This window comes from Macaca nemestrina, chromosome 20 (genome assembly GCF_043159975.1).
Source record: "Macaca nemestrina isolate mMacNem1 chromosome 20, mMacNem.hap1, whole genome shotgun sequence".
Classification (NCBI taxonomy): Eukaryota; Metazoa; Chordata; class Mammalia; order Primates; family Cercopithecidae; genus Macaca; species Macaca nemestrina.
Genome location: NC_092144.1, coordinates 53,382,074 through 53,407,411, shown reverse-complemented (window position 1 = coordinate 53,407,411; position 25,338 = coordinate 53,382,074). Strand labels below are relative to the sequence as shown.

Below are 25,338 nucleotides of genomic sequence, written 5' to 3'. Positions count from 1 at the left end.
CACAAGAACAGAAAACCAAACACCGCATGTTCTCACTCATAGGTGGGAACTGAACAATGAGATCACTTGGACTCAGGAAGGGGAACATCACACACCGGGGCCTATCCTGCGGAGGGGGGAGGGTGGAGGGATTGCATCGGGAGTTATACCTGATGTAAATGACGAGTTGATGGGTGCAGCACAGCAACATGGCACAAGTATACATATGTAACAAACCTGCACGTTATGCACATGTACCCTACAACTTAAAGTATAATAATAATAAATAAATTAAAAAAAAAAAAAACAAAAAACACGCAGCCTGGCCTGGGACTTCGGCCCCCCACACTTCCCTTCCAGTCCACCAGAGGGCGGCAGAGTCCCTACAGCCTGAGGCCTTCCCAGGGGATGCCGACCTCCCTCAGCAGAACCCGTAGCCAAGCAGGGTCCACCCTCACCAGGGTCACCTCGGCCCAAGTCCTCAACGTCCTCCATGCTCCCCACACGGACTCTGTCAGCTCCTTCCTGACCTGGCGGCCGCCAACGTAACACCACTCCCTCTGCAGGCAGCTCCTGCCCCACACACCTGCTCCTTCCCTGGGCTCAGTTAAAAAGACATCTCCCAGGGCAGCGCTGGGGCACGCGACGCCGCACTGTGCCCTTTCCCCTCGTGACTTCCCTCCATCCTCATCAACTCTTTCTGTCACTGCTCCCTAAATGCCCGCCTCTGCTCCATCTGTCCTGTTCGGTGGGGCATCCTAGGCCAAGCCTAGCGCTGACACAGAACAGCGGCTGCCTGAGGGCCCACAGCCTCCCCTGGAATCAGTCAGGCACCCTGTGACCTGCCTGCCCGCTGCACCCCGTGGGGCTCAGAGCGCGCGTGATGCTCACACACAGGCACCACATAGGATGTGACCACCTACCCCCGGCTGTCCCTTGGGAAACAGACCTCTCCTGTGTCCCTGCCGGGAGAAGGGGGTATTATTGCTCTTTGCTCTGAGAACACAACTCACCCCCACCAGCCTTCTCAGGTGTGAGAGACGTCCCTCCAGAGAGGCTCTCTGGTGAGTGCCTGTTCCTCCTCTACAGAGAGCATCTAGGCCGGGTGAAAACCCTCAGGACAGAACCGTGGGTATGTCAGCACATGGAGGGCTGAGCCCATCACGGCCACGGAGTAAGTCTGGATGAATCTCTCCAGCTCTGAATCCCTGCTGTGTCCCAGGTTCCCTTTCCTGTATCTCAACGAGTCATGTTCCACGGGGTTCCTGGGTAGCTCCCCACTTCCTCCTGCACCACCACGGGGAAGATGTGGTATCCACAGGACAATCAGACGGCCAGGGAAGAGTGGACACCAAAGATGGTCAGGAAGAAATGAGAGACCCACCCAACAGTCCCAAGGGAGCAATAGAGTGACTGAGAACTGTCCCTTTCACCCTGGGAGTCACAGCCCCCACTGAGCAACCAGCACAGGCCTCTCCTCCCAAGAGGCATGAGAGATTCACCCTGCACACCTCCAGGAAGGACAGTTTCCTCCGGGACACCCAGGTCACGAATGTCCATCCTTGGAAGTTGCAGCCAAGCTAGACACAATTAGAGAAAGGAAGGGTCCCTGTCACCAGGCAACACACAGCTCACCCACAGCACAATGTGGTGTCCCTATAACAGGGTCCTGATGCAACTCCAGCCTCCTGCACTGAAGGGGAGAGCCAGATGGGGATGAAAGAGGGTGAGGGGTGTGAATGTGCACCCCGACCCAGAGCCACTGGTACAGCAGAAGGCTGAGGCCCAGCTGTGCTTGCCCAACCTACAGGGTATGTGTGTGACTCTGTGTGTCTGTGCACGTTTCTTTTGTGTGTATGTTTGTGGTTTTACACATAGTGTGTACCGAGGTTTCGTGACAAAATCACTGCTGAAAAAGGCAGAGGCCTCCACAATTCCCAGGGACCTGACACACAGACAAAAGGAAAAAGAGAAGGAGGGACAAAGAGGCAGGACTGAGAGGGGAGGGGATAGAGAGGTGTCCTGGGCACAGACCCCGCCCATAAGCCTGAGAAGTGCTCCTGCCCCGGGAAGAGGCTCAGCACAGAAGGAGGAAGGACAGCACAGCTGACAGCTGTGCTCAGAAAGATTCTGGATCCCAGGCTCATCTCCACAGAGGAGAACACACAGGCAGAAGAGGCCATGGGGCCCCTCTCAGCGCCTCCCTACACACTGCACATCACCTGGAAGGAGCTTCTACTCACAGGTGAGGAGAGAACTTCCTGGGAGAGGACAGGAGGAGGAAGCAGAATGATTGGCTGGGGTCTCCTGGAGGGGATGGGGTTCTAAAAAATAAAATAAGCCAGCACTTTGGGAGGCTGAGGTGGATGGATCATGAGGTCAGGAGTTCAAGACCGGTCTGATCAACACAGTGAAGCCCCGTCTCTACTAAAAACAGAAAAAATTAACCAGGTGTGTTGGTGAGCACCTGTAATCCTAGCTACTCAGGAGGCTGAGGCAGGAGAATTGCATGAATCTGGGAGGCAGAGGTTGCGGTGAGCTGAGATGCTGCCACTGCAAGCCAGCCTGGGAGACAGTACGAGACTCCGTCTCAAAAAGAAAAAAAAAACAAATAAATAAAGGAAAGAAGGCTCTGTTGGAGCCTGGATTGGGGATAATATGCCAGAGAGAGACAGGGTCACAACAGGAAAATCACATTGAACTGGAATTGGTAATAGGTAGGAAAATCTCAAGTGTTCTGTTCTCCTGGTTAAGCATCACTGGCCACAATATTTTGAAAAATGATAATAATAACTATTATCGGATGACACTTCAGGTGAAAATATAAGCAGGACATGAAACACTGTCCTCAGCAAAACACCTCAACAACTGGGGAAAGACAAAAAAAATAGCCCTGGCTTGGAGATCCCTGGGAACCTTCACATCTGCAGGAGTCTGCAGCCTGTCCCAGGCACTGGGGTGCAATCAAGATCACAAACGTCCCTGTCCTCACGGAGCTCATGCTGTCATGGGCAGGAAGACAGACATGCAAAGAGATCTAGAATGTGAGGTCAGGTGTTGGCAAGAGCTCCGGAGGGAGCAGAGCACAAAAAGGTCAGAAATGGAAGACCCAGGGTCTCTGAAGGAGGTGTCAGGAAAGAAGTCTAAGGATGCCCTGATGTGAGCAGGACCTGAGGGCAGTGTGGAGGGAGCCATGCAGACCCCTGGGGAAGAGGATTTCAAAGAGAAAAATGCCGAGGTCAGAAGGATTGAAGGAATGGGGGTCGTGCTGCTGACCTTGACCCAGTAGGACAGTAGGACAAAAACACACACACACACATACACACAAAAAGGGGTGTATGTGTTTGTGTGTGTGTGTCTACAAGGCTGATGATTGAAGAAATCTTCTCAGGACCCAAGGTTCCATCTTTTCATCCCAATACATAGGTCTCAATATTGACTGATGCTCTCTCCACCTCCTAGCATCACTTTTAATCTTCTGGAACTCGCCCACCACTGCCCAAGTCACGATTGAAGCCCAGCCAACCAAAGTTTCTGAGGGGAAGGATGTTCTTCTACTTGTCCACAATTTGCCCACGAACGTTGTTGGCTACATCTGGTACAAAGGGCAAATAATGGACCTCCAGCATTACATTACAGCATATACAACAGACACTGAAATGATTCTATTTGGGCCTGCATACAGTGGACGAGAAACAGTATATTCCAATGCATCCCTGCTGATCCAGAGTGTCACCAAAAATGACACAGGATCCTACACCATACAAATCATAAAGCGAGGTCATAGGACTGAAGGAGTAACTGGACATTACACCTTATACCGTGAGTGATTCCACATGATCCCTGGGTGTTGGGGGGTGGGGGTCACTTCTACTTTGCACACACAGGATGGTCAGGCCTGGACTGTGCCTGTGTCCCTCTCTGCATTATGTCCCATGTTGGGGTTTCGGCATTTAGTGCAGGACACACACAGAGGAGACAAACATCAGCAGATCAGAATTCCTTTCCTGCCTCCAGACCCTGCAGACACTTGCTGCACAGGAAGGACAGTCTGATGGGGGTGGGGGGTGCTCAGCAGGAGGAGATCAGCCTCAGCCAAGCACCTCATGCCCTCTTCATAAACTTGACCATGAGAAAGACCCTGGAGAACTGAGTAGGGCTTTGCCGAAGAGGCCCCTTGAGATACTCTCAGAGAAGCTCAGCCCTAGAGACCTGAACCCCAGACCGCTGTCCCTAAATCCTTACTCCAGATAAAGCTGAGGAGCCTGTGCCAGGGCTCAGTTGTGGCAGGGCTTACTGGGACCAAGGATTTACCAGCTGTCTGAGGACTGTGTCTCCTGGAGCTGCTCACCAGCCAGGGCTCAGCCCTCAGAGCCTCATCTAGGCAAGGACAGAGCTTTCTTCACCTGAGACTCAGAGTGGAGAGGACAGAAAGACAAGCTTTGTAGGCCATCAGTCAACTGCCTTGTGTGGCTTAGGACACTCCATAGAACGTCTATAGTCCCCAGAAGCAGAAACAGAAGACAGAAAATGTACTTGGCAACAGCTTATCCACAGGGATCTGACCTAAAGGTGCTCTCTCATGGAAGTGAATAATAATAAATGCTGTTTGTGTGAACACCTCCACTGTGCCAAGCATTAGGTCCGGTGACTGTGAAGAATTTACAATTTATTCACAGATAGCATGAAAAGCCACAGTCCATTCGCCATTTAGCTTATTTGACTGAGAGAAAACTGAGGCACAGGAAGGCACAGTCACTGAACCAGAGTCACACAAACACAGAAGGCAGATCAGGGTCACATGAGGTCTGTCTGCAGCCACAGGCCCATCCTCTCCTCCACCAGAAGTGAGGGATTACTGGGATCCAAGGGCCCCGTAGTCATTTCTTGGCTCAAATCCTCTCACCTTCGGCATCCAAACCTCAGAGGAGTGAGAGCAAATGGTCAGCTGATTAGTGTGTACTCCAGAACTAAATCACCTGCCTCAACTGTCAGAGTCAGTGCAAAAAATGTCCAGGCCTACCCCTCAGATCTTAACCCCTATCACTGAACCTGAAATCCTGTGTTTCCCAAAGTGTCCATGTCACTGGCATGACAGGATAAAGGAGAGGAGCTTGTGTTCTTTCCCCACTCACACCCTGCACTAGCATAGGCCCAGTGAGAGACACACACTCAGGTGCTCTCACATAACAAATGGAGGAATTGAATGAAGAAATGGATGATCCATAACCTCTTTAGAGACTGGATCTCAGATGCAGAATCCTAGGAGGTCTAGGCCACACCTTTCCCTTGTCCTTCAGAGGCTGACACCCATGTTTCATCCCCCCACTACCTCTTGCCCCTAAAGACACCCCACCTCATGTAAGTTGAAACCCTTTGGCAACTGGAGGGTTTTCAGGGCTCCCTGGTCCTGGACTGTTGAACTGGGGCACCTGGTCCCTGGGGTCTCTGAAGTCACTGTAGTCCCCACTGTTCACTGCCATGCTGTCTCTGCCTCGCTCTGCTTCTCTGTGTCCCTCATCTTCCTCCCACTTCATTCTAACTGGAAAGCCCTGTCCTGCACAGCTTCTTCCTCCACCCCTAGGCCTTCCCCCAGACACTCGCTCTAACTAGGTTGCCTTCTAATCCCTTCCTGCTAACACTGTGGAATGGTCCACCTCCCAGGTAATAGGAACGGCATAGAAATGACCTGGAGTTTCCACTCCTGCCAGGCTTCATCTCGAGCCAATGTCCCCAAGTCACTAAGAGAATAAGCTTCCACTGTATACCCATCCAGGGCTCTTTCCTGTTGTGAGACTGATCTGTGCACAAGACTGTGGGACAGGGATAGGCAGCTCCTCCATCCATTCTTATAATTCCCAGACATGTTCTTCTGGCCTCCTGCACAAACAAAACCAATTTATCCAGATGGTGTTTTGCAGTAAAGAAATATTTTAATGACTCCAAGTCTGCCAAATAGGAGGACGGAGGTATATTATTACTCAAATCAGCCTCTCTAGTGGATCAGGGGATAGAGAGTTTTTCTTTTTTTAATTTTAAAATCTTTTTAAAAAAAATATACTTTAAGTTCTAGGGTACATGTGCACAACGTGCAGGTTTGTTACATATGTATATATTTGCCATGTTAGTGTGCTGCACTCATCAACTCGTCAACACCCATCAACTCGTCATTTACATCAGGTATAACTGTCATTGCAACCCCACCCCCAACCCCTCCCTATAATAGGCCCCCGTGTGTGATGTTCCCCTTCCCGAGTCCAAGTGATCTTATTGTTCAATTCCCACCTATGAGTGAGAACACACGGTGTTTGGTTTTCTGTTCTTGCGATAGTTTGCTGAGAATGATGGTTTCCAGCTGCATCCATGTCCCTAAAAAGGACATGAACTCATCCTTTTTTATGGTACATAGTATTCCATGGTGTATATATGCGAAATTTTCTTAATGTGGTCTGTCACTGATGGACATTTGGGTTGATTCCAAGTCTTTGCTATTGTGAAGAGTGCCACAATAAGCATACGTGTGCATGTGTCTTTATAGCAGCATAATTTATAATCCTTTGGGTATATACCCAGTAATGGGATGGCTGAGTCATATGGTATTTCTAGTTCTAGATCCTTGAGGAATCGCCATACTGTTTTCCACAATGGTTAAACTAGTTTACAATCCCACTAACAGTGTAAAAATATTGCTATTTCTCCACATCCTCTCCAGCACCTGTTGTTTCCTGACTTTTTAATGATTGCCATTCTAACTGGTGTGAGATGGTATCTCATTGTGGTTTTGATATGCATTTCTCTGATGGCCAGTGATGACGAGCATTTTTTCATGTGTCTGTTGGCTGTATGAATGTCTTCTTTTGCGAACTGTCTGTTCATATCCTTGGCCCACTTTTTGATGGTGTTGTTTGTCTTTTTCTTGTAAATTTGTTTGAATTCTTTGTAGGTTCTGGATATTAGCTCTTTGTCAGATGAGTAGATTGCTAAATTTTTTTCCCATTCTGTAGGTTACCTGTTCACTCTGATGATAGTTTCTCTTGCTGTGCAGAAGCTCTTTAGTGTAATTAGATCCCATTTGTCAATTGTGGCTTTTGTTGCCTTTGCTTTTGGTGTTTTAGACATGAAGTCTTAGCCCATGCCTATGTCCTGAATGGTAGTACCTAGGTTTTCTTCTAGGCTTTTTATGGTATTAGGTCTAACATTTAAGTCTCTAATCCATCTTGAATTAATGTTCATATAAGGAATAAGGAAAGGATCCAGCTTCAGCTTTCTTCTTATGGCAAGCCAATTTTCCCAGCACCATTTATTAAATAGGGAATCCTTTCCCCATTTCTTGTTTTGGACAAATTTCTTGAAATTTGTCACTCGGTTCTAACAGTAAGTAAACAGCTGAACAAACTCAAAAGTCGACAACTCATTAAAATCCCTCAGAGATGGCCAGGCACAGTGGCTCACATCTGTAATCCCAACACTTTGGGAGGCCGAGGCGGGCGGATCACGAGGTCAAGAGATGGAGACCATCTTGGCGAACACGGTGAAACCCCATCTCTACTAAAAATACAAACAAATGAGCTGGGCGTGCTGGCGGGTGCCTGTAGTCCCAGCTACACGCGAGGCTGAGGCGGGAGAATGGCGTGAACCCGGGAGGCAGAGCTTGCCGTGAGCCAAGATCGTACCACTGCACTCCAGCCTGGGCAATGGAGCAAGACTCCGTCTCAGAAAAAGAAAAAAAAATGCTGTTAGAGAAATGAAGAATGCTTTTGATGCTTACTGGTAGAATGCACACAGCTGAGGAAAGAATCCCTAGCTTGAGGATGTTTCAATAGAAACTTCCAAAAATGAAACACGAAACTTCAAAAGGAGTAGGGGAAAAAAGTGGAGCAATATATTCAACTTCATATTTACCATTTTGTATTGACAATCGCAATTTTAAAATTTTGTAGTTATGGAACAACTACCAAGGCTGTAACATTCATGGAATGGGAATACTGGTGGGTTCGGGGACCTGTTGGAGGTGACCAGGGGGTGCTACCTGATGGTTTTCCTGCCTGGGGCACATTCGATTGTTGCTTCATGATGATGCCATCTTCATAAGTTTGGATTCTTCTTGTGGGGGACACATGACCCAATGGCATCTCACTTGGACTCTTCTTAATTCACACAAACTTAAACTCTAGTTGTATTTCCTTAGGTTGAGAGAAAATGAAGACAGCACTTCACATACCTGTTTTGGGCTCCTCCCCATTTTTCCTAACTCTGCACAGAAATTAGAAACAGGGAGTTCTTTCTATATTTACTAACATAACAAACATTACTTCTTTTAATTCGGCATCATTCCTCCCTTTATGTAATTGACACACTAACCAGTTCTGTCTCTTTAACGGGTCTCTTTCTACTCAAGGACTTGCTAATTTCAAATCACCTTTGGCATCTTTCTTTCAGCATAATGTGATCCTGCTGAATTCACCCCACACCTAAACCTTAATTGGGTATCAAGAGAAATACTACTACCAGCAATTCATCTTAGATACTTGGACCATCAGTAAAAATTTCCACTGATGACAACATTTTAATGTTTCCTTCAAATTTTGTTTTGTTTTGTTTTGTTACTAGAGTCACATCATAACATGAGGTCTAAACTCCTGACAACTTTTTATGGGAAAATTACAATATTACAAATTGAGCATCCCAAATCCAGAAATCCAAAATCTGAAATGCACCAAAATCCAACACTTCTGACCACTGATGTGGTGCTAAAAAGAAGTGCTAACTGGAGCATTTTGGATTTAAAATTTTTCAGATGTGGGATGCTGACCCAGTACCTCTACTGCAAATATTCCAAAATAAAAAAAGTTAGAAATCCAAAACACCTGGTTTTAAGCTTTCTGCATAAGGAACACTTTATCTGTATGAACTATAGGTATGAAGATCTACAGGAGATCTCTGGAACCTCCTCATCCTGCATAACTGAAAGCTCACACCCACGGAACAATGCCCTATTCCCCTCACCCCAGCTCCTGGAAACTACTATTCTACTCTCTGATTTACTCTGGAATCCACTGAGATGAGGTACATAGAGTAGTCAAATTCACAGAATCAGAGAGTAGAATGTCTAACGACAGAAAGTATCTGCAAGACTTCTTCCCAAATATTAGTCTAATAGCCACCAAACACAAACGGTCCATGAGGGCCAGACTTCCATCATCAGTTCATGCTCGCCCTTTCCACCAGTCAGTTCTGCATTTGCAAAAATCCACATGTATTTCTAGAAAGATCCACACGGTCCTCACCTGCCCTTTACAGGGGGAAGGGCAGGTGAGGGCATGGACACAGGACAGGGAACATGGTCTTGGTCCAAAGCTATCAGCTCTTGCCTGTCCCCTTCACTCTTTGTAGCTCATTCCTTGGACTCTGCTCTATCTTTAGAGGTCGCTGGCTCAAGTCAGTCACTAAGAGACAGCTGGGAAAACTGCCCCAACTTGTAGCTCCACTCCCTGATGACTAAATTGACCTCCAGGCTTGACTCTGGTCTCCCCTGTGTTATTTCTGCGGAAGTACCCAGTCCCAGGCCAGTTTTCCCACTACCCAAAGGGTTTAAGAACAATGGGAAGTTCCATCATCCATCTCTAGGATGCCCTTGGAAAGGGAAGCTGCAGGGAAAACATACCTTGGGAGCAAAGTAAGATTGAAACTAAGAAGATTCTAGCACTGCATGCTCCTGGTGAGGATCACAAGGTGGGCCAGGCAGGCAGTTGGAGAGGGAGGGACTCAGAGAGGCACCAGGGGCTCTGACTGCTGGACCCATGTTTTTCCATGATGCAATGATGCTGCTCAATTCACACTTGAGAAAGTCTGTGCTTCTCCCACATACAGAAGGCAGCCTCACAATCTCTGAGCCCTCAGATTGCTATGCATCTGTCTTGTAACACACACATCTGCCATGGATTTTTAAGGACTTGGGTGGGCTGAAGTGGGAAATGCCATCTCTGATTGAAAAATGTGTTTGGAAGAATCAAAGGTGCCACACAGGACAATCTTCTCTCTGTTATCTGCACAGTGGAGACTCCCAAGCCCTACATCTCCAGCAGCAACTTAAACCCCAGGGAGGGTACGGAGACTGTGATCTTATCCTGTGATCCTGACACTCAGGATGTAAGCTACCTGTGGCGGATAAATGGTCAGAGCCTCCCTATCAGTCACAAGTTGCAGCTGTCCAAAAACAACAGGACCCTCGTTCTATTTGGTGTCACAAAAGATACTGCAGGACCTTATGAATGTGAAATGAAGAACCCAGGGAGTTCCAGCCGCAGTGATCCAGTCACCTTGAATCTCCTCTGTGAGTATCTTCTGTTCCTCTGTGAGCCAGGCTGCCATCCCAAATACACATGGCCAGAGGCCAGGCCTCCCAGTCCTTCTCAGGTGCAAGTACAGAGACCCTTCTCCCCGGACATCAAAGCTGGCCATGAGTCCTAAGAGTAGGCTCAGGCTTGATCACCAATGGGAGAGAAGAGGCTGCTCCTGTCATGGGAGACTCAGGGACCAAAGCTTATTATGGGAGAAGTAGGTGAATGTCTCAGGCTCCTGATCAGTGAACACAGCAGGGATTTGGCTGGGACTTCAGTGTTGTGACTTAGCTCACAGGGTCACCGTGGCCGTTCCACAGACCAGGATTTTCCCTTCCCTCTGACAACATCAGCTGTGATTTTATTGTCTTGGCTCCAGTTGGCCTGGACGCCCCCACCATTTCTTCTTCATACACCTATTACCATCCAGGGGAAGTCCCCAAGCTCTCCTGCCTCACAGACTCTCACCCACTGACAGAGCATTCTTGGCTGATTGATGGGAAGTTCCAGCAATCAGCACAAGTGTTCTTTATCCTCCTAACCACTAAAATATAGAGAGGGGTCTATGTCTGTTTCATGCATAACTCAGTCACTGGTGGAACAAATCTCATAATCAAGAGGATCATAGTCCCTGGTAAGTGGATCTCTGGAGTACTGGCAATATGTTTTCCAGTGAAGTCTATCTGGCTATCAGGGAAGAGCCACCTCCCCTCTGCTAAGGGAGAGGGAAAATCAAAAACCCAGGACAGGGAATATGTTTCTGCTCAAAAACCACGAGCTTTTGCCTGTGCCCTTCACTCTTTCTAGATCATTCTTTAGACTATACAGTAACAATGAACAATGTGAAAGGAAATTCAGAAAAGAATTTCCATTCCCACTGACATCAAAAGGAATAAAATATTTTGGAATAAGTTTAACCAAAAAGGTCTAAGGGTTATACCCTGAAAACTACAAAACGTTACTGAATGAAATTAAAGACGACATCAATATGTGGGAAGACATTTCATTTTCATGGATTGGAAAAATCAACATTGTTAGGATGACAATACTATCCAAAGTGAGCTGCAGATTCAACGCAACCCCTACCAGAATCCCAGTAACACTTTTTTGCAGAATTACAAAAATCTGTCCTAAATCTGACCTGATAGGCTCTTACTGATGACTGCCACAACAGAGACACTGAGAAAAAGATGCAAACATGGAAAGGTGGAAAGTGTTGACGACATAGAAAATAGCAATCATTATTTCTCACATCCCAAAGCCTTCAAAAACATACAAGTGCAGCATGGCCAGTATGGAATTGACCAAAAACTATTCACCAAGCTAGAAAAGTGGTGAGAAAAAAAAAGGACAAGAATGTATTTAGCCTATCGGCACCCACTTTTGCTGACTAATCTGATGCTGAAAAGAAATGCTCACTGGAACATTTTAGATTTTGAATCTTTCAGATTTGGGATGCTAAACCAGTAAGTATGTGACAAATATTTCGAATCAAAAAATGTCAGAAATCCAAAACACTTTCTGTCCTAAGTCTGATGCGTAAGAAACACTCAATCTGTGTGAACTATAGGCATCAAGCTGTACAGCAGATCTCTAGAACCTCCCCATCTTGCATAACTGAAACTGCACACACACGAACAACTTCTGATTCTCCCCACTCCCAGCTCCCGGCTACCAGCAGTCTCTTCTCAGATTCACTGTGGAATCCACTTACATGATGTCCCTAGAGTAGTCAAGCCCATGGAATCAGAGAGTAGAGTGTCCAATGAAAGAAAATATTTGCAAAATTTCTCCCCAACTTTGTCTCATATCCATCAAACACGTATGGTCCACAAGGACCAGATTTCCAGCAGTTAATTCCCACCCTTTCCACCAGTCCATTCTGCATTTGCAAATGTCCACATGTATTTCTGGAAAGATCCATTTAGTCCTCACCTGCCCTCTGCAGAAGGAGAGGAAACTTAAAGAACCCAGAACAGGGAACATGGGTCTGCTCCAAAGCCACCAGCTCTTGTCTGTCCCCTTCAGTCTTTCTAGATCATTCCTTGCTGTTTGCTCTATCTTTGGAGGGCACTGGCTCAAGTAAGTCATCATGAAACACCTGCAGAAAACTGCCCCACTTTGTGCCTCCACGGCCTGATGACTGAACTGACCTCCAGGCTTGACTCTGGTCTCCCCTGTCTTATTTCTGCTGAAACATCCAGTCCCAGGCCAGGCTGCTCAGTATCTTCAGGGTTTCAAGACAATGGGAAGTCCCATTATTACTCATCTCTAGAATGTCCTTGGAAATGGAAGCTGCAGAGAAATCACATCTAGGGGGGCAAAGTAGGATGGAATTTGTAAGGAGCCCAGCAGTTGCACATTGCAGGTAAGGAACCCAAGGTGAGCCAGCCAGTCAGCTGATTAGAGAGGGACTGGGAGGTGTATCAGGGCCTGTGACTCCCACTGATGTATCTGTCCATGACCCAACACTGCTGCTCAATTCACACTTGAGAATGTCTGTGCTTCCCTAAGACAGAGCAGGTGGCCTCACAGTCTTTGAGCTCTTAGATCATCATGCATCTGTCTTGTGACACACACACGAGCTATTGGTTTTCAAGGACTCGGGTGGGCTGAGGGGAGGGAGATCCCAACTCTGATTGAAGGATGCCTGTGGAGGAATCAAAGGTGCCACAGGACAATCTTCTCTCCGTTATCCACACAGTCCCAGGCTAAAGCAACCCGGTGAAAACAGGATCCTCATTCTAGCCAATGTCACAAGAAATGACACAGGCCCGTATGAATGTGAAATATGGGACCAAGTTGGTAGCACCCCCAGTGACCCAGTCACGCTGGATGTCCTTTGTATCTTTGGTTCCTGTGTGGACCAGGCCACCCGCTAAAATCCAAAGGAACATAGGCCAGGCATCTCAGTCTCTCTCAGGTCCAAGTACAGATACTTTTATTTCTGGACACCAGGGTTGGCCATGGCTCCCTGCCCTGGGAAATTCTAGGTATGCATAGCCTTAAACAAAAATATAAGGGGAGGAGATGCTTTTGTCATGGGAGACTTGGAGTCTACAGCCTGTGATGGGAGAAACAGGAGAATATCCCAGGCTTTGGCCCAGTGAACACAGGAGCGGTTTGGCTGGGCCTTGAGGGTGTGTCTTGGCTCAGAGGGACACTATGTCCCTTTAACAGACCAGGAACATCCCCTTCCTTCAGATGACATCACCTGTGACTTTATTCTCTTTACTCCAGATGGTCCACGCATCCCCAGCATTTTCTCTTCATCCCCCTATTACCGTTCAGGAGAAAAACTCTACTTGTACTGCTTCGCGGACTCTAACCCACCGGCAGAGTATTATTGGACGATTGATGGGAAGTTTCTGCAATCAGGACAAGAGCTCTCTATCCGCGAAATTACTGCAAAGCATGGCGGAATCTATGGTTGCTCGGCTCGTAACTCAGCCACGGGCAGCGAAAGTTCCGCATTCAAGATGATCAAAGTCTCTGGTAAGTGGATCCCTGCATCACTGGCAATAGTGTTTTAGATGGTGTCTATCTGCCTTTCAGAGAAGACCTAGGAAAACATTTTAATTCCCAGCCTGTGTCCCATTGGCAGAAGCAAATCCTAAATTCTCCTCCTGAACCCTCCCAATTTGTCTCTACAGACTCTCTTCTCCTTGTTTTTCTGTTTTCTCATGGTTGACCTTGTGTCCAGCCTGAGAAAGGTAGGGAGGGGGCTTTGTCAGCCCTGAGCCCTATGTGATGGAAGAGGCTTCACAGAGGGACAAGAAGGAGAGTCCTCAAGGTCAAGTTGCTTCTCGCTGTCACCAACACATCCCTTTCTGCCACGTCTTTATTTTTTTTCCCTACTGCATGAGCTACAAGGAGCATCCGAGGCTTTGAAACAAGCTCACATTTTTCCCCCAAATGAGAGTAGCAAACCCCTTGGATGAGAGAGGAGCAGCTCAGACCACTTCCTAATCTGCTCCAGGCTTCTCCGGTGACTGGCCCTGCCTGACTCCACCTGGTGTGGGACCAGCATGTGTGGAGAAAGAGCCCTGGTGGCCTGTCCTGATTTCGGCTAAATCAAACTGCCAGTTGGTGTGAAGGCTAGGCTGCAGGGAAATTAAAAGAGAGGGAGCCTCGGGGCAGACTCTTGAGCTGTGTCCTGGCTCTGAAGTCACCGGCTGTATGAGGCTTTTGGCACAGCACGTGGGACACAGCACAGAGGACAGTGAGTGATGCACACTTGGAGACATAGGGAGATTCACCTCTGGGGTTCTGCATGGCAGGAAAGGGGCTATGCCAAAAAGTGTGTATTTATAGAGTGTAAGACTACCAGGACACTTTATATATATCCAATATAAGGCTTATCATTAACTATTTCTAAGTGTGCAATTTAGTGTTGTGTAACCATCACACTATCCATTTCCAGAACTTTTTCCTTTTACCATATTAAACCTCTGTACCCAATAAACAGTAACTCTCACTCCTTCTCCCCCTAACCCTTAGCACATACCATTCTACTTTCTGTCTCTATATAACTGGCTATTCTATTTTATAAATGGAATTATAGAATAATTATCCTTTCGTGTCTGGCTTATTTCAGTTAGCATAATGTCTTCAACGTTCATTCACTTTGCACGATGTATTGGAATTTTATTCCTTGTTAAGGTTGAATAACATTTCGATGTATAGACATATCTCATTTGCCTACCCACTTATCTTTCAATGGACTTTTCCATTGTTTCCATTTTTGGCTATTGTGTGTAATGCTTCTCTGAACATCAATGTGCAAATATTTGTTCACATTTCTTTCAATTCTATAGGGAGTATGTCTAGAAGTGGAATTGCTGGATCGAATGGTGATTTATTGTTTAAATTTTTGAGAAACAGCCACACCACTTTTTACAGTGGCTATAACATTTCCCATTCCCATCAGCAATGCACTAGAGCTCCAACTTTTCTATTTGAAAATACTTGTCATTTTGTGTTGCTGTCATTGTTGTTGTTTATCAAAGCATCCTAAAGTGTATGAGGTGGTGTCACATTGTGGTTTTGATTTGCATGTCTCTAAGTATTCGTGATGCTGAGGAGCTTTGCTTGGGCTTATCGGATATTTGTATATCTTCCTTGGAGAAAACTCTATTTTAATCCTTGGTTCATTTTGTAATTGTGTTTTTGGATGTTTGCTGTTGTTAACTTGTAGTTTTTTGTGTATTCTGGAAATTAATTTCTTATCACACTTATAATTTGCAAATATTTTTCTCATTTCATGGGTTGCCTTCTTACTCTCTTGATAATGTTCTTCGATATATAAAACGTTTTGATTTTTATGAAGTCCAATTTATCCATTTTATTTGTTGCCTATGCTTTTGTTGTTACAACCAAGAAATCATTGTGAAATGCAATATCATGAAGTTTTTATCCTATGTTTTCTTCTAAGAGTTGTATAGATTTTGCTCTTACATTTAGATATCTGATCTATTGTGGGTTAATTTTTGTATATGATGCTAGGTAAAGGTTCCACTCATTCTTGCCCTTGGATATCCAGCTTTTCCAATATCTTTTGGTGAGAACACTGTCCTTTCCCCATTGAATGATCTTGGCACACTCGATGAAAATCATTTGGCCATATATGCAAGTATTTCTTTCTGGAGTCTCTGTTCCATTTCATTAATTTCTATGTCCTCTTTTATGCCAGTACCACACTGTATTGGTTACGGGGACTTTGTAGTAAATGCTGAGATCAGAAAGTGTGAGTCCTCCAGCTTCATTCTTCCTTTTCAAAGTTGTTTGTCTATTTAGGGTCATGAGTTTCAATATAAATTTTAGGACGGATTTTCCTTTTACTGCAAAAATGTCACTGAGATTCTGAGAGGAATTATATTGAATCTGCAGCTCACTTTGGGTTTCATTGTCCTCCTGACAATAGTGAGTCTTCTAATTCATGAAAACAAAAAGTCTTTCATTTTATTGATGTCATCATTAAGCAATATTTTATGGATTTCAGGTATAATCATTTCACCTCTTTGGTTAAACTTATTTCTAAGTATTTTATTCTTTTTGATATTAATACAAATTAAAATTTTTTTCTTAATTTCCCTTCAGATGGTCCATGGTTAGTGTATTGAAATACAACTGATGTTTGAATGTTGATTTTGTATTGTGGAACATTACTGAATTCATTTATCAATTCTAATAGGTTTGTCCATCTTTAGGATTTTCTAGATATAAGTTCAAGTTATCTCCGAACAGAAATAATTTTACTCCTTTCTTCCAATTTGAATGTCTTTTTAAAAATACTTGCCTAATTTTTCTGACTAGACCTTTCAATACTACCTTGAATAGAATTGTCAAAAGCAGCAACCTTGTCTTGTTCCTGCTCAAACAGGGAAAGCTTTCAGTCTTTCTCCGTTGAGTATGATGTTAGCATTGGGTTTTTTCACATATTGCCTTTATGTTGAGGTGGTTTCCTTACATTCTTAGTTAGAATGTTTTTATTATGAAAAAATGTTGAATTTCATCAAATGCTTTTATTGATTCAATCTTATTACTGATTATAGTTGTAGTCATATTTTTTGTGTTTTTCTAGGAATTTGTCTATTCCACCTAGTTTATACAATTTATTGGCATACAAATACTTACAGTAATTTCAAAATCATTATTTTATTAGAATTGGTAGTAATAATTTCATTTTCTGTTTTTTCATTTTTACTTTTCTTTTCATATTTTTTTTTTTGAGAGAAAGAGAGAGAGCCACTCACTCTGTAGGCCAGCCCAGGCTGAAATACAGTAGTGTGAATGTGCCTCACTGCAGTCTCAAACTCCTGGGCTGAAGAAATTCTCCTTCTTCAGCCCCCCAGGATACTAGGACTACAGATGCATGCCACCATGCCCAGTTAATTGGTTTTAAATTTTTTTTGTAGAGACAGGGTCTCCTGAGGTTACCTATGCTGGTCCAAACACCTGGTCTCAAGAAATCCTCCCATTGTGACCTTCCAAAGTGCTAGGATTAAAATATGACCCACCATGCTCGGACTCCATTTCCATTTCTGATTTTAGTAATTTTAATCTTGTCTCTTTTTTTCTTAGTCCAGTTAATGGTCGTCAATTTTGTTGATTTATTTTGAAGAATCAACTTTGGTTTCATTAATTTACTGTATTCTTTTTTCATTCTCCATTTTATTTTTATCCACTCTAATCCATATTGTTTACTTCATTCACTGTGCTTGGGTTTAGTTTGTTCTTCTTTCATATCCTGAAGCATGAGAGAGCTTGCTTCATACGATTCTTTTAAAGGTTTATTGCAGTCAATGAAACAAGATGCCACACAGATGAACCAATGTCAGCTGCTCTATTACTACTGTCATCCTTAGCCTTGAGGTCAAATAGTCCCAGAATGAAATCTCACATCCTCCTATTAGTAGCCATATGACACCAGGAAAGTTTTTACACTACTCTAAGCTTCTGTCCTTTCATTGGTAATTTGAAAATAATATGTAGGCCGGGCGCGGTGGTTCAAGCCGGTAATCCCAGCACTTTGGGAGGCCGAGACGGGTGGATCACGAGGTCAGGAGATCGAGACCATCCTGGCTAACACGGTGAAACCCCCTCTCTACCAAAATACAAAAAACTAGCTGGGCGAGGTGGCGGGCGCCTGTACTCCCAGCTAGTCGGGAGGCTGAGGCAGGAGAATGGCGTAAACCCAGGAGGCAGAGCTTGCAGTGAGCTGAGATCCCGCCACTGCACCCTAGCCTGGGCGACAGAGCAAGACTCCGTCTCAAAAAAAAAAAAAAAAAAAAAAAAAAAAAAAAAAAAAAAAAAAGAAAATACTATGTAACTGACAGGGTTATTGTGTGAATTAAATGAGGTACAGGTAAAGTATTTAGCACAGGGCCTGACACATAAGATGTGTCCCTCAACAGTACCTATTTCCATATATATATAGAAAAAAAGGTAACACATAAAACAGTAGGACATGGTTACTGACTACTTGTGGGAGAGAAAGGAAAAAATCTAAGTGTAAAGAATCAATCCTGGTATTTTTTTTTTTTTTAAACCAACTGAGATGCATCCAGGATAGGACTAGACAAATAAGATAAATTATCAGAGAAGACACCTGTGAGGGAATGTGGGGCAGGCATGAAGGTAGTGTGGGAGAACCCACAGACCACTATGCAAAGCTGACTCCCGTGAAAAAGAAAGGGAAAGAAATTTTAGGTATCAATGCAGTTCTTAAGACAGTTTTTGCAAGGCTGATGGGGAGTCCTCCAACCAGTCACCCATTAGAGTTAAAGAGAGCCTCAGAGAACTAGGCTTGCTTACACGCCCTTGCTGCGAGCCTGTGGGAAGGAAGCTTTCTGTGCAAAGGAGGTTGTGAATTTGAAATGCACTGACCTGGGCCTTTTGTCAATCAGGTCCCTGCCAGGCAGTCCTGGCAGGGTCTCATTCATGGCTGCCACCACAGAGACACTGAGACAAAGGTGCAACCATGAAAAGTTGTAAAGGTGGATAGTTCTACTGACATAGAAAATAACGATCAGCCTTTCACACATCCAAAATCTTTCTGAAATATCTGAGTGCAGCAGAGAATTGACAGAGGACTGATAAAAAACCTAGAAACAAGGTGAGAGAGGAAAAAAAACTGCAGGAATATAATCATCTCCTATCAACTTTCCAACAGAAATAATGCTTTCCTTGAAGAAACAATTATAGACTACCTCATGTTACATGCTGGTTCCTGAGGTTCCCCCCTGTAAAGTAACATCATCTCCATTCCTTCTTTTCTTTTCTTTTCTTTCCATGACAGGTTCTTCAGGAAGAGGACATCTATCCTGGCATTGATCCGACATAGCAGCCGTGATGTCATTTCTGTATTTCAGGAAGTCTGGCAGGTATGATGGCCTTTTCTCTTGTACCACTTCCTGCAGGCTGACTGCCATGCTTGGGAGAGGGAAAAGACTTATTGGCCTGTATCTGGGACTGGAGCTCCTCCTTCCTCCACCGAACTCCTGCTTCTCAGCACTAATTCCTGCAGTTCCCTTTCTCCCTGGCCTGTATGCTCCCTCTACCCCAATGTCTTTTAGCCATAATTGTCTCGTTTATTTCTCAGATTCAAATGAGAAACACAATTTCACATTGTGAAACCCTCTTCATTATTTTTCACATCTCTCAATAGTGTAATTCTCTCCATTCCCATAAAGCTCAACCTCTTCTCAAAGTGTTGCTTGATTTCTTGTGTCCAGACTTTGAAACATTCCTTGCATATGACTGCCTCATTACCTTTCTAAAATCTAGTTAATTCACTTAATCAAGAATCTTCAGGGGTCTACCCTAGCCTATTTGGTAAGTTCACATTTCTTCTGTTTACTAATCCTTCTCACTTCCTTTACCTCTACTTCCTAGTATAATTCCTCCATCCTAATTAGAACTGTCTTCCTACACATCCCTGCCCCTTCACCCATATAGACAAAAAATTCTTAGTTCCAATGCTACGCCTAAAAACAGGGTGAACTCCCCTCCACCATCTGCACTACAGACTTAACCACACCCTTCATCACAAGGAACCTCTGACCTCGTGGAAGAAAAAGACTTTAGGATCAGCCTGTGAACCTGAGACTCAGAACACAATGTATGTGTGGTGGAGACCTTTTCCTGATGACTAATTCACTTGTTCAAAAAAGATACAGAAATGAAGAAGGCAAGGTCCCTACCCCAGGGGACATAAAGCATAAAACAGGAAATGAGATCTGAAATTCATCATGATACCAAAATAGAAAAAAAGTGAAGGCCACAAGAAATCAGAGAAATCTGATGGGAAATATAGCTACACTTTGGAATCACTGGAAAACATTTTTAAAAGCTGATGCTCAAGCCCCATCCATGAGTTCCAGTTTAAAGGTCTGGAGAGGGACCCAGGCATTGATAATTTTTAAGTCTTCCCTGACAGTACTAACATGTAATGAGGGTGGAGAACTCTTATTATAAAAGGTAGAACTTACAACTAAGTCAATGATTTTGAAGTAGAAGTACCGGAATTACCTAAGGACGTTTTTGAACATATGTAAGACTATGCGTTTTTGGCCCTAATTATTAATGGGCTACACCAAGAACTCAGGAATCCAGCTGGGAAACAGAAGCTGAATGGAAAAGCCACCTTATTTTATATGTTAAAATATATATAAAGCATTTTCAAATAAGTGATAAGTGTTGCTAAACCTTCTCTAAATAACGTTTATGGGAATGTTAATAATATGAGTATTCTAGGCTGGGCGCAGTGGCTTATGCCTGTAATCCCAGCACTTTGGGAGGCAAGGCTGGCAGATCATGAGGTCAGGAGATCGAGACCACCCTGGCTAACACGGTGAGACCCCGTCTCTACTGAAAACACAAAAACAAAATTCACCGGGTGTGGTGGCAGGCACCTGTAGTCCCAACTACTCCGGAGTCTGAGGCAGGAGAATTGCATGAACCCGGAGGTGGAGTTTGCAGTGAGCGGAGATCCTGCCACTGCACTCCAGCCTGGGTGACAGAGTGAGATTCCATCTCAAGGAAAAAAAAAATTTAAAAAAAAAAAAGAGTTCTAAAAACCGTATGAAATTTCTGGAAATCGAATATGTTATCAGTCATAGTGTCGTATGCCACAGAAGTAACTAGATTTCTATGTGAGTTGTGTCTTTACCATAATCAACCTAATAAAAATCCCATTAGATTTTTAACCATGATCATTTTAAATCTTTGTCATTCCCAGACCATTGCTTTGATTCTTCCTCGAAGTATTTACAGTCAGCTACAGTCCAAAATTGCTTTTTCTTCAAGGAGATATATGGAAAAGACTCTGACAATGACTCTTGAATACAAGTTTCTGATAACTTCAGGATCATACCACTGGACTCTCTGAGAACTTTCAAAATTTTAATGAACAGGCTGATACCTTCATGAAATTCAAGACAAAGAGGAAAAAAAACTCAGTTATATTGGACTTAATAATCAAAAGGATAATATTCTCATAATTTTTTCTTTGAAAACGTGCTGATTCATTGAATGTGTTATTCTCCAGATTTATGGACTTTCTCTTTTAAGCTCTTTATACTTTACAGAAATTTGATAAAGTATACTTTTGTAAACAAAAGTCAAAACATTTGCTTTTGTTCCCAATCTGAGTACCTCAGAATTGGGAAACTATTTGTGAGTATTCATATGCTTATGGTAATAAAGTTATCTGCACAAGTTCAGTAAGAATCTACTCTCTTTATAACATGACACATTTGAAAACATTGGTTATATTACTAAGGCTTTGACTGGGATGTTGTATTTGAGAATATACATAGAATAAACCCATACGGAATGCAGGGAAAGTCTGAAGTTGGCCTTGACTTGGCTTCCGAGTCTCAAGAGGTTTTTGGAAACTTAATCTGAGAGTCTTATAAAACTTCTAAGAACGCAAAGTTTAAAAAGATCTTCTATGGTCCATTGCCACTCTTGCTGAACTTAGGTAAAAAATCTAGGCAAGTTTGGTGAGAGTCAACCTATTTTGCAAACAATTCATCCTACTGGAATTATCTTTGGTAAAAATACAGACTCCTATTTAGAGAAAAATTATCTTGAAAAGAAAAACTAGTATACCTGTTACCAGATTGAACCACTGTTCATTATCTTTGAGCATTTACAATCTACTGGTAGACTGGACTGGACCCTGAATTCTTTTAGTTCTTCCAATTAAATTTTCTCTAATGAAATCACTAAGAACAAGAACAGCTCTGTTCCTGAAGCCATATAAGCTAGAGGTGGACAACTCAACATAAATTTCATGGAGAAACCCTCGTGTCTGATGTGTGGGCCACTCAGAGCTCACCAAATGTTGAACACCATCACTTAGAGACACTTATACTGCAAAGCACGACAACAAGTTGATGACTGTACACTGTGGACAGCTTTTCTCAAGATGTCAGAACAAGACTGTCAATCATGATGAGACTCTTACCTCTCTTAATTTGTCCTTGCTTATGCCTGTCTCCTTTGCTTCCCAGAATAATGCTGTACTTAGGATTTCACAAGAAGTAGCTTCTGAGAGTAAGTTAACAGTGTCAGATATATCATGTCAACCATATTATTATTTTTTTAAGATGGAGTTTCTCTGTTGTTGCTCAAGCTGGGGTGCCATGGCAAAATCTTGGCTCACCACAACCTCTGCCTCCTGGGTTCAAGTGAATCTCCTGCTCCAGCCTCCCTAGTAGCTGGGATTATAGGCATGCACCACGACACCAGGCTAATTTTGTATTTTTAGTAGTGACCGGGTTTCTACATATTGGTCAGACTGGTCTTGAACTCCCGACCTCAGGTGATCCGGAAGCCTTGGATTCCCAAAGTGCTGGGATTACAGGCACGAGCCACTGCACCTGGCCCACACATTTTTACATAACAGGAGATCCTTTAGTCCACCCAAAGGCTGCCCTTAGCTGCATCTTTAACGCAACTTTTTCCTCAAGTATATGGAGATTTTTTTTAGGCTTCTACTTGTATACTTGCCTATTCTTCTCACTGCCTGTTTTAATTTAACATAGACATGCAATGCTAGAAAATAGAATTGCTCTCTACCAGCTAAGCAGGGGGGAGACTGTGCAGTTTCTGACACTTCTCGTTGCACATGGATAAATACATCGCGTATTATAGAGACTCAGTTGTAAAAATCAACAAATGTGCTGCCTGGTTAAAATGACTAGACTCTTCTGGCTTCTTCTTTGATCTATTCTATTGTAGTTGGTTTGCATCTTGCCTAAGGCGCATATTCCAAACTCTTAATATTTTCATCCTGATAGTCATACTGGTAGTCTCCCTCGTGTGGTGCAATCTACAAACATTTTTATTTGTGTGCAAATATTTGTGTGCAGCCATTCCTCAAATATCAAATTGTTTCTCTTGGGCTGGAATTCGAAAACCCAAAGAAATGTGTGGTTTATGTGCCGGGTGCAGTGGCTCACGTCTGTAATCCCAGTACTTTCAGAGGCCACGGCAGGTGGATCACGAGGTCAAGAATTTGAGGCCAGCCTCGTCAATATGGCGAAACCCTGTCTCTACTAAAAATACAAAAATTATCCGGGTGTAGTGGTGCGCACCTGTAGTCCTGTAGGGAGATCCCCCCCTGAATCCATTGCTATGGAACAAAAGATGAAAGGCTCCTGATTGTTGTAAATTCAAAATTGCATGCAGGATTGTGTAAAGACAATGCCAGGATGGGCTGCCAGAATGAGCCAACAGCGCATGATGTACATACCCCTGCAGAGAGCCTATAAATGGACGTGTAATCATGAAGGTTTCACATCACCAAGATTCCTATCTCAGAAAAGTAAATGTTCATAGCTCTGGGACTGAAATGCAACCCTTGTGGAGAGCCTATAAATTGACACATGAGGGGCGTTTGTTCATATGGATAAGATAGGGTTATAAATACCCTTATCTTGCCACAGCTCTTCTAGGTCTCTTCAGGGTTTAGGCATACTCCCTTCTGAGAATTTTTTGGTTTAACTGGTTGTCTAGCTTCACGTCCTGTTTCTATTGATTGTCTGGAACCAGCTTTTCCTGCAACTGTTACTGCTGATTAATATCTTGCTAATCATAGGATATGGATTGACTGTGTTTTAAGGCTCTGTTAGAAATTACTGATGCACACTATGATGTAAATTCTTATCTCTGTATACCGTACTTCTGCATACCGATGTTATGTTAAATAATTATTTCAACCCCATGTGACCATCTCACCTCATAATCAAACGACCCTGAATCCCTCACTAACCTACCCCGGCCCTCACTAAGCTTAATAATAAATGCTGGTTTATCCAGTGCATTGGTGACATCACAGGACCAGATGGCAATGCCCCACCTGGACCCACTTTCACTATCGTGGGTGTGTCTTTTATTTCTTGACCAGCCAATCCACCTGGGAACAAAGAAAGAGGCCTGTTACACTGTGGGCTGCTGGCCAGATCCCATAATATAATCTCAGCAACTTGGGATGCTGAGGTGGGAGAATCACTTGAATCCAGAAGGTGGAGGCTGCAGTGAGCCGAGTTCATGCCACTGCAATCCAGCCTGGGCCACAGAGTGAGACTCCATTTAAAAAAAAGAAAAGGGGGGGTGGTGCCAAGATGGCCGAAAAGGAATAGCACCAGCCTGCAGCTCCCAGCACCAGCAACACAGAATCAGGTGATTTCCGCATTTCCAACAGAGGTACCAGGTTCATCTCACTGGGGCATATTGGACAGTGGGTGCAGGACAGTGGATGCAGCCCAACGAATGAGAGCGGAAGCAGGGTGAGCCATCACAAAGGGGAAAGGAATTCCCTTTCCTAGACAAGGGAAACTGTGACACACAACACTTGGAAAATCAGGTCACTCACACCCTAGTACTGTGGTTTACCAAGGGTCTTAGCAGAAGGCACGTCAGGAGATCGTATACCTCACCTGGCTCGGAGTGTCCCATGCCCATGGAGGCTCCCTCATTGCTAGCAGAGCAGTCTGAGATCTAACTGGAAGGTGGCAGCAAGGCTGGGGGAGGGGCACCTGCCATTGCTGAGGTTTAAGTAGGTAAACAAAGTGGCCAGGAAGCTTAAACTTGGTGGAGCCCACCGCAGCTCAAGAAGGCCTGCCTGCCTCTGTAGACTCCACCTCTGGGGACAGGGCATAGCCAAACAAAAGGCAGCAGAAACCTCTGCCAATGTAAATGTCCCTGTCTGACAGTTTTGAAGAGAGTAGTAGTTCTCCCAGCATGGAGTTTGGGATCTGAGAACGGACAGACTGTCTACTCAAGTGGGTCCCTGACTCCTGAGTAGCCTAACAGGGAGACATCCCCACTAGGGGCAGACTGACACCTCACACCTCACATGGCCAGGTACACCTCTCAGATGAAGCTTCCAGAGGAAGCTTCCAGAAGAATGATTAGACTCGCTGTTCAGCAATATTCACTCTTCTGCAGCTTCCGCTGCTGATACCCAGGCAAAAAGGGTCTGGAGTGGACCTCAAGGAAACTCCAA

At 44.3% G+C, this 25,338-nt stretch overlaps 1 pseudogene; it reads left to right on the top strand.

Moving 5' to 3' along the window:
- The first annotated feature begins 387 nt into the window (after positions 1-387).
- Positions 388-14,059, top strand: LOC105466409 (pregnancy-specific beta-1-glycoprotein 2-like; annotated as a pseudogene).
- Positions 14,060-25,338: the final 11,279 nt, after the last annotated feature.